Consider the following 13213-nt stretch of genomic DNA (forward strand, 5'->3'; position numbering starts at 1 on the left):
ATTTAATTACTTAGACACACAGGGCTCAGGACACACTCCTCAGGCGGCGCCCCCTGCGCCCCCACTCAATGTAAGCATGCCCTGTTTGCACCCCAGCCACCTTTCTTCATGAATTATGGATCTTCGGCTGCGAGGCGAGGGGTGATCATTCCGCCTGCTCTGTCATAAGGCTCAGGGAGAGCCTGGGCTCTGTGTAAATATGGTGCCTGTCTGGGCTTGAGGTGCCCTATTGTGTGTGGTATTAAAAGCTCACCGCTCTCCCTTGCAGTCTCTACGCCGCAGCGGGGGGTTCAGGCATAATCACAGAGAACTTCCAGCACTCTGCTCTACTGCAGGCGGCCTCGCACTGACCGGCATTACCGCTGACATTCGTCGTACCTGAGAGGAGGGGAGAAATGGAACAGAGGTGGAAACTGAAAGCTGGAGCAATGGGCTGAATCAGCTATGGTTTTCTCTTGATTTGTCGGCAAAAACTTTTTTTTACAGATTAAACATCGCTGTTTGCGGGATGTCAAAAGTTTGCTTGATCTGGTTTTCGGAGCGATGTAGGCGGTAACGCATGAAGACAGTCGGTGATGGCGGAGGTAGAAGTTAGATCATTTAGATCATCGGTGCTCAATGAGTCGCTGCTGGTCGACCGTTCGAATCTGAAGGTATGTATTATGGGTAGTTGGCATGTCATCGCAAGACAAAACAAAAAAAAAAAAACAGCAAGGCTAATAGCTGACTGCCCAAAATAACTGGTTATATACAGTATTATACCATAACAACTATATAATTTAACCCAAACCGCTTTGTTATTATTAGTACTAAGATTTTTCTTATTGTTATTTATACCTGTGTATTGCGTGGTGAGGTCATGCTAATTACGCGTGCCTCTGCCGTTGCCGCACATGATATGGCCAAGGTAAGACGCTCACGTGGCTCTCCCTATATTCTCAAATTTAACAAAAAATAAAAAAGCAGCTACAGTAGTTGAGTCATGCTATGTTCATTTATCAACAGTAAAGATGAATTTTGTGGTTTTGGGCTTGTGTTGTATTGGCTATATGATATTTAGAAGCCACTGTCCTCCAAAGGACCAAGCTAATATCGCTAACTCCCATTCGTGTGCCTTCTACCTACTTGTGGTGCTGAGCTGATTCAGCAGCCCATAGTTTTAGCTTACTGGTAGCGCTCTGCACTCCTGACACGGGGACATGCTCACAGAGGGTTGAAAATGTTTGCAAATTATTTCCATAGATGTTTATTTATTTTTACATGACAAAATAAGAAGCACGTGGACAGAGCTTGTGGGCTTTTCATAGCCACCACATGTACTTAAAAATAGAGTATGGCTAAAAAGGAAATGATTATTATTTACGTTTGTGGAAATAAAAATGTTTGCTTTTTGCAACAGGACTTGATCCCCAACCACCACAATTTGCAAAGCACTCTGTCTGAACCTAAACGTCAAATTTTCACAGCGCTTGACGAAGATACACCACTGCACTGCACAAAAAGTTTGCCTCCTTAAAATCTCAAAGTATTTTCTTTTATAAATTTATAAATACGACCGTACATCACATCCGTTAAAGTTACGGTGAAGTGGGAAGCAAAATAAAGGACAAGGCCACCCTAAAGACTTTATAATTGGCAATGTCACAGTTCTCCCCTTGCCCGAGGAGAAGAAACCAAAGATGATGTCTGTGTCAGCTCTGCGATGGTTCTGCGCTGTCTGTCAGGGCCCCGAGCACATTTCCCTGAGCTTGATATAGACGGGACTTGTCTCGCTGCCCTCAGCGGCAGACAGACGTCTCATCTTTATCTCTCCAGATTTCTACCTAATCTGTTTCTCTCCCCTTGGCCTCTCTTCATGAATCTGCCATAAATCATTTTTGGATTCGGGCCCCCGTTTGCACACGCACTTTCATAAAGGCAGAGGAGCGGGCATCAGATATCCAGACTAAATAGCGATCAAATTACACAGGATATGAAATGCTGTAGTTTGGAATCCATTATCGTACTCAATATGAGTCGCCTCACTGTAATATGTCAGCTGTGGCCCTGAAGGGACAAAAAGCACAGATGGTAATGTATACGGTAAGTGCAATATGCATATGACTGAGCAAATAATTACGGCTGACGGTTGAGAGAAGAACATTTTAGCTAAGTGCCCACAACTCGCTCAAAATAAGATCTAAAACACAAAAGAGCAGGTGGAGACCTTGAAAATGAGTTTGTGGTTGTTTTCAAGCCACCTGCACCAGCTGCTCTTGGCCATAAACAGGCTGCATTTCATGCGAGCTTTGCAGTTACATTGATTTTTGCAGGTTAATTACAATGTGTTTTTTTTCCCGCTTTACCCCATTTTACAGTGCACATGAAAAGTACTAATTGCATTCAATAACAAACTAATGATAGCAGTAAATGGACTGGACCTCTATCTGCTTCCATCTGTAAAATCTCTCTCTCTCTCTTTCTCTCTCTCTCTCTCGCTCTCGCTCTCTCTCTCTCTCTCTCTCTCTCTCTCTCTCGCTAGCTCTCTCTCTCTCCCTCCCTCTCTAAAGGGCTCTTTATTCTGACAAGTATTATTGAAAAATTCAATCGCCATGGCAACAGTAGACTCATTACATTTAATCCACTAATAGCTAACTAGCTTCGCAATTGTCTGTAATTGCTTCGGGGACACAGTTAACCACGTGGTTGGTATGGCGAGCAAGGCTATGCCTCTTGGAGTAACACAAAGGCCAGAAATGAAAGATGGTGCACTGCGTACAAACTCCCTCATCATCCCCCTCACAAAAATTGTGCACACTCCATAATAATCATCATCTGTCTAAATCTCCAAGTGCAATATTAATTAATGGGCATGGTTGCTATGGAGATTGATCACCATATTCTCTGTCAGCAGTATTTAGTCAAATGGGCCCTAATGTTTGTTTGTTAATGGAGCTGTAAACAATATTGCTGGAAGTATTTTATTACTTCCTCAGCAGCTCCTCCAATACCTAAGATGCTATGACAGCAAATCAAATAGGCGATAGCTTCTGACAGAGCTTGAAGGAGTTACAATTCATACAAGTTTCTACATTCATATCCCAATGCTTTGCATCAATACAGTTTACTTATGAGTATTTATACACGGGAATCTAACATTATTACTGTTGTGCAATAGAAGCATTGTGCAATGGAAACTTTGTCAACAGTATACAGCTCTTGTAACATTTCCACGTTTTGTAAGTTCTTGTCATAAAGTGTTACTTTTTGTGGTGTGTTGATACAAGGTTTACAGACTGGTAGCGCCTTATGCGTCAGTTACTATCACCGTGTGTTTCTTTAGCTTTTTGGGAGATTATTGTTTCCCTTGCTCATAATGTTTAAATGACTTTATAAAAATGTTGAAACCACTATGCAGAATGTTCAAATGACTTTACCAAACTTTCAAATGACTTTGAAGTATGTTGAACTGACATAGAACTAGTCATTGGAAGTTCCACAATTACAAAGTTTCACGATTATTATAATACTTTGAATGAACAAAAAATTGTTCTAAATTAATTCTACTTCTGAGTACCCCCCCCCCCCCAAAAAAAAATGCTTTTAGTGATATGAAAAACCTTGAGAAATCTATTCTAATGGTTTATTTCTCTCCACATATAATCTGAAACGTTCAGTATGCCTGTTTGAAAATAATAAAACATCAGGGATCATTGGGATTTCTGTTGTTAAATCAGTTGAATCAATTGTTTGTGTCTTGTTTTTGTACAAAATACATTTGGATTTCAAAAATATAATTGACCATTTTAAAAAGTGTATTTATTTGTTGTTTTTGTGATCTTAATTCATTCAGTGCTGTTGACTACATGTCAAAGAGGGTTTTTTACTGAGCTAAATATTTTAACTGGGTGTGCATTGAAGTAAGTAAATACTTCGAGCGAGCTAACATTTAAATATCTCTGTCTTTAACACATTTAATGCTATTAACGATTCTAGACGTCATAGATCCATTTTTACTTGACTGCTACTGAGAATTATACATAGCACGCACATGATCCATTTTCTTTTGACTGCCAGTGAATGAGATTATGTGCAAGAAGATACCATTTCAATTCCATGGACGGTATTGTACACGGGCTTCAAATGTTTAAATGGCTGTATCGTGACACTATCACCATCGTTGGCACATTGCTTGCAAGCATAATGACGATTGCCGTACTATTATTACGCACACAATAATCGCTGATGAGAATATTATCTACGTACGCTATGAAGCACAACGGAATGTACAATGCATACGGGAAGTATTCACAATGCTTCACTTTGCCGCAAATTGTATTTAATAAATCTCTTACCTAAAAATCCTTCACACATTACTACCCCATTATGACAATGAGGACGAAAAGCCTTTATTGATTAATCGATAATGAAAATCTAAGAAATCACATTTACATAAGTATTCGCAGCTTTTGCCAACTTTGGCGGAACCTTTTTCCACTCATCATCCTTGACATGTTTCTTCAGTTTAATTGGAGTCCACGTGGTAAATTCAGTTTATTTGACATGATTTGGAAAGGCGCACACCTGTCTATATTAGGTCGATTTCACTAAACTACCTCCGAACGCAAACTCGTGGGCCACACGAGAATCTCAGACCAGTAACCCCTCTTACCTAGAACTCAGAGTTCTGGAGCTTCTTGGTCTGAAAGCGGCTTTGGTCAGAACTTCAGCATTCCTCTGTGAAGAGAGGAGAGCCTTTCAGAAGGACAACCATCTCTCAGTCAGGCCCATATGCTAGAGACTGTCGTTTCTTCGTGGTAGCGCTCTTGACCTCGGACGGATGAAGATTCCTTTTTCATCAGGACAAGGACCCAAAGCACACAAAGCGCCTTGGCCAGAGCCCGGACTTGAATCCGAGTGAAGATACCTGAAAAAGGCTGTGCGTAGATGTCTCCCTTTCAACTTGATGGAGCTTGAGATTTTAATTACTTTTCATTTACTTTTACTACGCAAACAAATAAACAACGGGAAGAACTGACTAAATATAAGCGTGCTAAGCATTTGGCATCGTATTCAAAACGTCTCGAGGCTGCAAAGCCTGCCAAAGGTGGATCAACAAAATATTAAGGTTGTGATTACTTACAGTATGTTAATCAGACTTCTTATGTTTCCTTTTTTAATCAAAAAATAAAAAACTTTTTACGTTGTCATAATGGGGTGTAGCATGTTTCATTTTGAGGTAAGAGAATAATTTAATATGGCTATAACATTACAAAATAAGGAAAATGTAAAGCACTGTGAATACTTTCCGAACGCACTGCAGACCTCAAGAGCAAACATCAGGTTTGTGTGCCACATCTTTTATTTATTTTTTTTTTTTGAGGCAGTGACTTTGATGGTAACAATGTTGTCATTAATATAATTCCCACAGACGACTAGTCAAAACATGAGAGGTGGTCAATGTAAAATGGGCTTTTATGACTATGTGCTTGCCTTTATGTGTCCTGTGTGTGTGCGTGCGCGTGCACGCGTGAGCGAGTGTACAAGTCGGGGCGCTGAACAAACCCAAACCCCTTTGATTAGTGAAAGGCTCAAAGGATGGAGAGGCAATCCGAGAACTTCACAGCCGCAGAGGGGAAATTGCCTTGAACCTTGAGGTGTATGAAAGTGCAATTTGTGTCCCATCTGTTCTGCTTCCCTTCCATTAGGAGGAGGAAGGGTGTTCTAAAGCCACGGAGGAGAAAATGCCCCTGTGAGGGGCTGTGGGTACGCATAGGCTCCAGTAGATTTAATTTGCCAGACGAGTCTTTTCCCTTTTTCCTCTTAAAATTCTTTTACATATAAGAACAAACTTTTCTTTTTTTTATGCAAACTTATTTTTCTCGTAATACCCTGCTGATCGTGACCTTCTCTCCAAATAAAAAGACTGTTTGGATGCTCTTCTCTATAGCAACTTAATCCTGTCACTGTCTTAACAGTGTGCAAAGTGCCTTGATCAGCCTCCTTGATTACTTTTTTTTTTTTGTGTGTGCTCTTTTTCAGACAAATTTGCATGACAGAGGCCAAGAACAAGTTTGTTCCCCGGCAACGGATTGTCGCCATTTGCGGTTGGAGCTGAGGTGTTACTTGAAGACTTGGACAGTGTGGCATTATAGATTAGATGGACCCAAAAGATGCATGTTTGAGAGAGCCAAGGTGACTGAGTGCATTACTGCAACCGGAAAGAGTCACGATCATCGATTGATATTTTGAGCATATCTGTGCAGGGGAAAATCTTTGATGTGGTAATGGTGCATCAAGCCAACTGTTGGCAATTTAGTTTGCTGTGATCATCATATTAGAATAGCTTTTAGACTGTGTGGAAAAAACAAAACAATGCGTTTTGTGAATCGTTTGAAGCATCGGCAACATATGCATTACGTTAGTTATAAACATAAAAAAATAAAATACTAAACGACAACGAAACATTTTTGCAGCACTTTGCCCTTGGTTGACTTTGAATATTTGAAGGCTTGCAAAATAAGTTTTTTTTTTTCCTAAATAAGTCATCTGATTTGTTTGATAGGGCTAAGAGTTGAACTTTTCTTACAACCAGCTATATGGAAGGGCAAAAACTACTTATAGTGCACTGTTCATCATGACAAATGATTGTAGCTTGAAGTTTTCCTTTAAACAGGGCAAATTTAAAACGAGTCAGGGTGAAGGGGTAAGCACATTTGGTGATTACACAAAGGACAGTGCAAATACCCCCTTTTTGCCAATCGTGAAACAATTGGCATTCAAATTGAATATTTCAGTCTGGGGGAGTAAGATGTGAAATTTTCACACAAAGAGTGAGTGACAGATTGAGAGAGAGGAGAGGCAGCCAACCTTTAACAGAGCTTCAGAGAAAAGACAGTAAATGGCAAGTTAGATTAATAGATTGGCAAGGTCTTGCAGAAGATGGGGTAGTAATTCATCGAGTAAAAGAAAGGCAGTGCTTTTTTTTTAGGTCAGAGTTGAATACGGAGGGATGATGAAGATGGAAATATGAATACTGAATAATTCAGCCTACACCCTTCCTTGAATCAAAAAAGGGATTAAGAGTGGTGCTCCAAGTCAAAGGTTAGAAGCAATTGTCGAGAAAGGCAGAAATGAGTCGGGTGGAAATTGTGCACCAGAACAGCTGGAAGAAGTGAAGGGATTGTGCGCACTGTGATATTGAGGTCAAGGTGTTATTCAAATGCATCTTCACCTTCATTTTTGTCTGTATGCAAATTGTAACTAAAAAGTTGGCTTGTTAAAGAAACACTTGGATTCCTCTAACAACTCTTGCTAGAGTGTCCATCAAGGGTTACCTGTGCAAAAATGGTCAAAAAAGGCCACAATAACAACATCAACCCAGGTTGCAAAATACGGGAAAATCTGTGTCGAATCATTGTTGAAACACGGCTCAGTTCAACATCGAATCTGCATTTAGATTTAACGTAGAAATGATACAGAAGAGAAAGGTTTTGAAAATGTCGATTGAATCGCTTGCTTTTCAACTTTAAATCAAAAACATTATCCTGCTTGCGAAAAAGGAATTGCAGTTATGTAACTTGTTCTCCGAGTACAAGTCGACCTCGCTTATGAGTCGATCCTTCCTTTTTTACTTCAATTTGGGTGAATTTTACAAATACATGAGTATATGTCCACCCCTGACTTTAATGGTTACATAGGTCATGGCTGAGAAATTAAGACATATGGTATTTGTTATTATAATGATGAAATTACGGTACTTTTAGACTCATTTCTTCATCGTATATCGGGTAACATACAGTTGCGGTAATGGCGGGGGGTGGGGGGTGGGGGGTGGAAATGAGACAAGACTGCGAGGCAATGTAGTCATGCGCATAGACGCAAATGCTGAAACCAATGTTGCAAAAATGATTTGAACTTTCAATGCTTTCTTTATATTTTTGACATAGCATTTTTGTCTTGAATGGACAAAGTCAAGCCGTCCTTTCCTTTTCATAATGTGTCAAAGTCCGCTGAAAAAAATGAGCCATCCAGCCTCGTTGTTCACAACAAAGAGGCAATTCGGCAGCGCTTGACAAAAGTGCATTTTTGCCATGTTCTTTGCAAATACACTTATACAGATGCATACTTTATCGAATTAGAGCAATCATATTTTGCAAAGCCCCCCGAGGAAAGAGAACCCCCCCCCCCCCCCCACACACACACACACACACACACATCTGCCACGCCGACCATAAATAAGATTATTATCTTTAAAAAACACTGGCACAAGGAAAAAGCAAAAAACCTTTCACCAACTGTTAACTACTTTTTTTACAGGATGTTTAAAGGTTAAAGGTTTGTATAATCTTTTCAAGCCTTGTAAATGACATAATTTTACTTATTTCACATTTGAATTGATGTTATTCAAACACAGATATGTGAGTTATGCGGTGAATAGTCGAGCCCCTAATATGTGGGTTAAAAACAAGGTTAAAAAAAAAACTCGACTTGTACTCAGAGGAATACGGTAGGTAGTTGATTATGTAATAATTATGAAAGGCCTGTCCCACTCAGTATACCTCCCCCAAACCCACACCTTGACAGAAGGAGACACAAACAATCGATCCATCCAGTTTCTATAGCCGCTTCTCCGCACAAGGGTCGCAGGCTTGGCATCTTTTAAACACATTTTCAATGATGACAAAAAAAATGTTGAATCTATGTTGATTGACCATCAATTTTTCAACCAAAACCAAAAATCAACCTTCCAAACTCTAATTCAATGTTGATTTCACATCTTTATATTGTTATATAAAGACAACAACTGTGTGTGTGTTTTTTTTTTCTCTCCAGGTCCATCACAACACTATACTGTATGTCTTCACATGGTCTGTGGAACAAAAAGGTTGAAAATGTTGAATCTATGTTGATTGACCATCAATTTTTCAACCAAAACCAAAAATCAACCTTCCAAACTCTAATTCATTGTTGATTTCACATCTTTATATTCTTATATAAAGACAACAACTGTGTTTTTTTTTTTCTCTCCAGGTCCATCACAACACTATACTGTATGTCTTCACATGGTCTGTGGAACAAAAAGGTTGCAAGTCAAAGATGGTAATCGACCCACTTATCAACAAATTGAGTTTGACTCAACTTCATCGCAATTGTGTTGACTAAAAAGATAGGACAGGAATCACTGAAGCTTGCAGCTATCGTTTTGGTTGTGACATACTGAAGCATATGGTCACGCTGAAATGTTTTTTTTAGCCCACACCGACTGACTTTTTTATTGTTGTTACGAAAACGATAACGTATCCACTTCATCATCCATTATTTGCCTCTCCATAAGGCTGATGTTTTATATTGGAATTTCCCAAACGAATTGGTCCATTTTCATTTCACAACCATGTTGTGCAGAAGGCTCCCCACACAGTGGGAATTGTTACTGGCATGATTAGTTTGGGCCATGCTGCTCTTAAAAGCCATTTTGGATACGTTAATCATTTTATTCACTGTTTGCTTTGAGTGGATGTGTTCAGCTGGGATTGTTAACTCGCTTCCAACTGAGACTTTTAACATCTTTAAACATTTACTTCCTACTTACTGTGTCTTTAGAGTCGAGAGACTGAATCTTGCCGAGCGACATGCAAGTTAGAAGTTTGAGATAATAAACAACTAAGGCGGGGGTCGCCAACCTTTTTGAAACCGAAAGCCACTTCTCGGGTCAATTAAAATGCCAGAATGTCCCAAAGCTAACTGGATCAACATTAGTGGAGGATTAAAAGCATCCTTGCCAACAAGCTCTGGGAAGCTTGTACATATTCTTGCGGATGTATACCCGTAATGAAATAATACTGTCTCGCTCATGTTTATAATTGCTGTCGTCTTTCTGCTAATGGCATATTTACTTTGCGGTCATTGCTGCTCATAGTTCACTTCCATCGCAGGCAATTGGTTGGGAATTGTTTTGCGGACTAAAAACTCCAAGAGACAGAGTCTTCATGGTGATTGCCTCCAGGAGACAAGGAGTCGAGAGGTTGCTGCTAATGTGATTAGTTGTCTGTTTCTAATTAAAGACAAGCCAATAATGAAACCAGGAACAAAGTATCCTTTTGTCCAAAGCATATTGACAGATCTCCTCAAACCTGTTTCTTTCTTTGCTTTGACAGCTTTTATTCCGCCTTTCATCTTTGTCCTTTGTGCGTTTTAGGGGAAAACAGAAGAGGGGCGTGCGAGTGTATCTGTGTGTGTGTGTTTTGGGGTGAAAGGAGGGAGTCGTCGAGGCTCTGGGCAGCTGTCAGAACTGATAGAGCTCGATCACTTGCAAGCTGAGGTGTAAAATTGGGCCAAGCCGAGTACTAGAGGATGTTGGGCCCTCCGTCCGCTTGAATGAGAGCTGCAGTGGCGGTTCGAGTATGTTTTACCTGAGGTGGCGGAAGGAATACAGTATAGTGGGTGTACTCACATAGATCTTTAAAAAGGTACATTTTGTGGGTATGGTGACCAGCAAAACAAAATTATAAGGTCTATATTGCCTTTGCATGTGCAATGTGTCTTTGTGCGACTGTGTGTGTGTGTCTGTGTGTTTTCATGTGAGTGTGTGTGTGTGTGTGTTTTTCAAGGGTTTTGAGAGTCTTGGTACTTTATTTCTAATGCTAAATCCACTGTCTTATATTCTGATTTTATGAGAAAAAAGCAAAACAAAAAACACCATAGCCGACACAAGGTGGGCTGAAAGGCAACAAACAAACAAAAACACGCTGGAACATGGTCACAAGGCTCCCAACGACGGAACACAGACGTAGATGGACGATTCATTTCAATAATGGAAAAAGTGGCCCCCACATGAGAAGAAAAAAAAGGGATTGTTCTGACTCTGGTAGCACTTGGTCATATACTCACCCTGGGTTTCTGACTTATCACATTGGTGATGAGCATACTCAAACTGCGTGTGCAAAAAAGGTTTTGTGCTGTTCGGCACCTTATCTGGCAGTCAGAGCAGATGAAATAAAATAAAATCTGGAGTCAAAGAGAATTCTTAGCTTTTGTTTAAGATGTTTATACCCACACCATGGACAACATCGGGAACATTTATTTTGAATTTGACATTGATATATTCATTGCCTATAGTGGGGGCGGCAACTGCGGTAGCAAGGCATTTTTTGGAGGGGGGCGTTGTACCCACTTGCCACCCTGTAAAACTGCATTTGGAGATGCAGATGCTCCACTATTTAATTTAAAAACCGAAAAAAACAAAAAACGAAGACTGCATGTGTATTCTGTGGCTTGTTGGATTCAACTTTTTTTTTTTAACTTCATCTGAATGTCAAGCCAGTTAAGACAACGCCATTTTATTTTGCTGTGAAAGTATGTTGAAATGAAAGTAATGCTTAAAAGCTGGTATTAATGCATCCTGTGACATTGGACAGTCGCCAACATCACTTTAGGAATTTAACTAAATCAAATATGCTCCTAGAATGGTAATTATTTCAATGAAAGCTTTCAAGAAAAGCTGACCTTGGTAGTGTGTCTTCAAACTTCTTTTACGAACTGAAAATGTTTTATTTACTGGACATTGCCTCTTATGAATAAGCATCAAGCTTTTCAAGAGCTCTTTTTCCTGTCTTGTTTCAAAAACATTGGAGTTGCTCCTCTAAAGCTTTTGTGTTGTAACACATTTCACTGAGCCAATTGTGGCCTTCAACCACCTACGCGTGTGGAAATCATTGTATTGCATACTCCAAGTCTATAGTTTCTGCCCTTACTGGAAGCAGCATAAGGTACAAATTCACAAGGCAATACAATCCAAAAAGCAGTGTCAGAAAGTGTGCCTTCACAAAAATAAACACAATCTTTGAGGTATCTATATCTATCTATCTATATCTAAATATATATATATATATATATATATATATATATATATATATATATATATATATATATATATATATATATATATATATATATATATATATATATATATATATATACTGTATATATATATATATATATATATATATATATATATATATATATATATATATATATATATATATATATATATATACTGTATATATATATATATATATATATATATATATATATATATATATATATATATATATATATATATATATATATATATATATATATATATATATATATATATATATATATGCATGCGTGTTTTTTTTTTTTTTAACTAAAGAGAAACAAAGGCGTTGCTTTTATGTGAGCATTATTTTGTTCAGCTCATAGCGGCCAGCTCTTGTTGTATTTGTCTCAAAATGAGCAAAATTGCTCCATGAGCATCAAGATCCACAGGCATTAGTGCCACAGCAGAGATACACGCTCTGCAAAAATAGAGCTGCTTGTATTTGACATATTGGATGTGACCTTCACCTGTCATACACACCAGTTCCAAGCTGACTCGCCATCATGTGAAGCTCTCAAACAACAGGAGCAGGGTTTGTGTTCTTGGCAGACCTGCCTCGACCAGCTGCCGTGTGCGTGCGTATGTGCACAACATGCATGTGTGTGTGAACAAACAAGGTATTCTTGAGAGGAGCAACATTTGGGTCTTTTCTGCTGAGTTGTGATTATCAGATGGCAGAACCTACATTTAAATCCCTTGTAGGTTCTGAAATATAGCTTCCCTTATTGCATGTAACAAATGCCTTCCCCCCCTGAAGAAGCTTGAGCATCAGTGAGATTTAACAGTCCCAGGTGTGAGTGCTGTGACACTGTGTATGACCTCCCCACACTCTGGCACATTTCTGTTTCCATGTAATAGAGATGTATGACCTGACGAGGTGAGATAAACCACATTTCATCTCCGGTCAGCTGCAGGCTTTGTCTGTGGTATCTGTTTTTCATTAAAATTGTGGAAATAATCTTGTCAGGGTACATATTTCACAAATAATTTCTCAAAGTGAGGTCTTTCATAAAGTAGCAAAGCTGCTGCCAAATGTGTTTATTTGGGTAAGAAATACCTCCACAATCATGTTGTATACTATAAAGTTAGTGGTTTTCCCTCAAGCATCTACATTCCAACAACCAGCATTCTAAACTGGTGCAAGATTAAAGGTTTCATTGTACTTGTAAGAGTATCTTCATAATACTTTCAAGAAAACTCCATCCATTATTTAATATGATGTTGTGACAGGTGCTATGGTCATATTTGTCATCTTTGTCATTTTTTTATGTAGTTCTCACCTTAGTCACTAAGGTTCCTACTGATTTGTTT

The 13213-nt window shown here is 39.0% G+C and overlaps 2 long non-coding RNA genes across 3 annotated transcripts in view; one reads left to right on the forward strand and one right to left on the reverse strand.

Annotated features, from left to right (window-relative positions):
- The window catches only part of LOC148429834 (uncharacterized), a 37938-nt gene extending 32665 nt beyond the window's left edge, over positions 1 to 5273 (reverse strand). The window contains exons 1-4 of one of the 2 annotated variants that reach the window (XR_015866909.1): positions 5123 to 5273; positions 4811 to 4916; positions 4652 to 4716; positions 254 to 378 (exon numbers count right to left, since the gene is read on the reverse strand). This is a non-coding gene — a long non-coding RNA (uncharacterized LOC148429834). Of the gene's footprint in view, positions 1 to 253; positions 379 to 4651; positions 4717 to 4810 lie in introns of both variants that reach the window. The other variant, XR_015866907.1, reaches the window with a different exon arrangement.
- A 351-nt stretch (positions 5274 to 5624) lies between these two features.
- On the forward strand, positions 5625 to 8868 carry LOC148429835 (uncharacterized). Its single transcript, XR_015866910.1, has 3 exons — positions 5625 to 5745; positions 6022 to 6174; positions 8815 to 8868. It is a non-coding gene; the product is annotated as an uncharacterized LOC148429835 (long non-coding RNA).
- Positions 8869 to 13213: the final 4345 nt, after the last annotated feature.

Source organism: Hippichthys cyanospilos, chromosome 1, assembly GCF_059441005.1.
Source record: "Hippichthys cyanospilos isolate Australia breed blue-spotted pipefish chromosome 1, RoL_Hcya_1.0, whole genome shotgun sequence".
NCBI classification, from domain to species: Eukaryota; Metazoa; Chordata; class Actinopteri; order Syngnathiformes; family Syngnathidae; genus Hippichthys; species Hippichthys cyanospilos.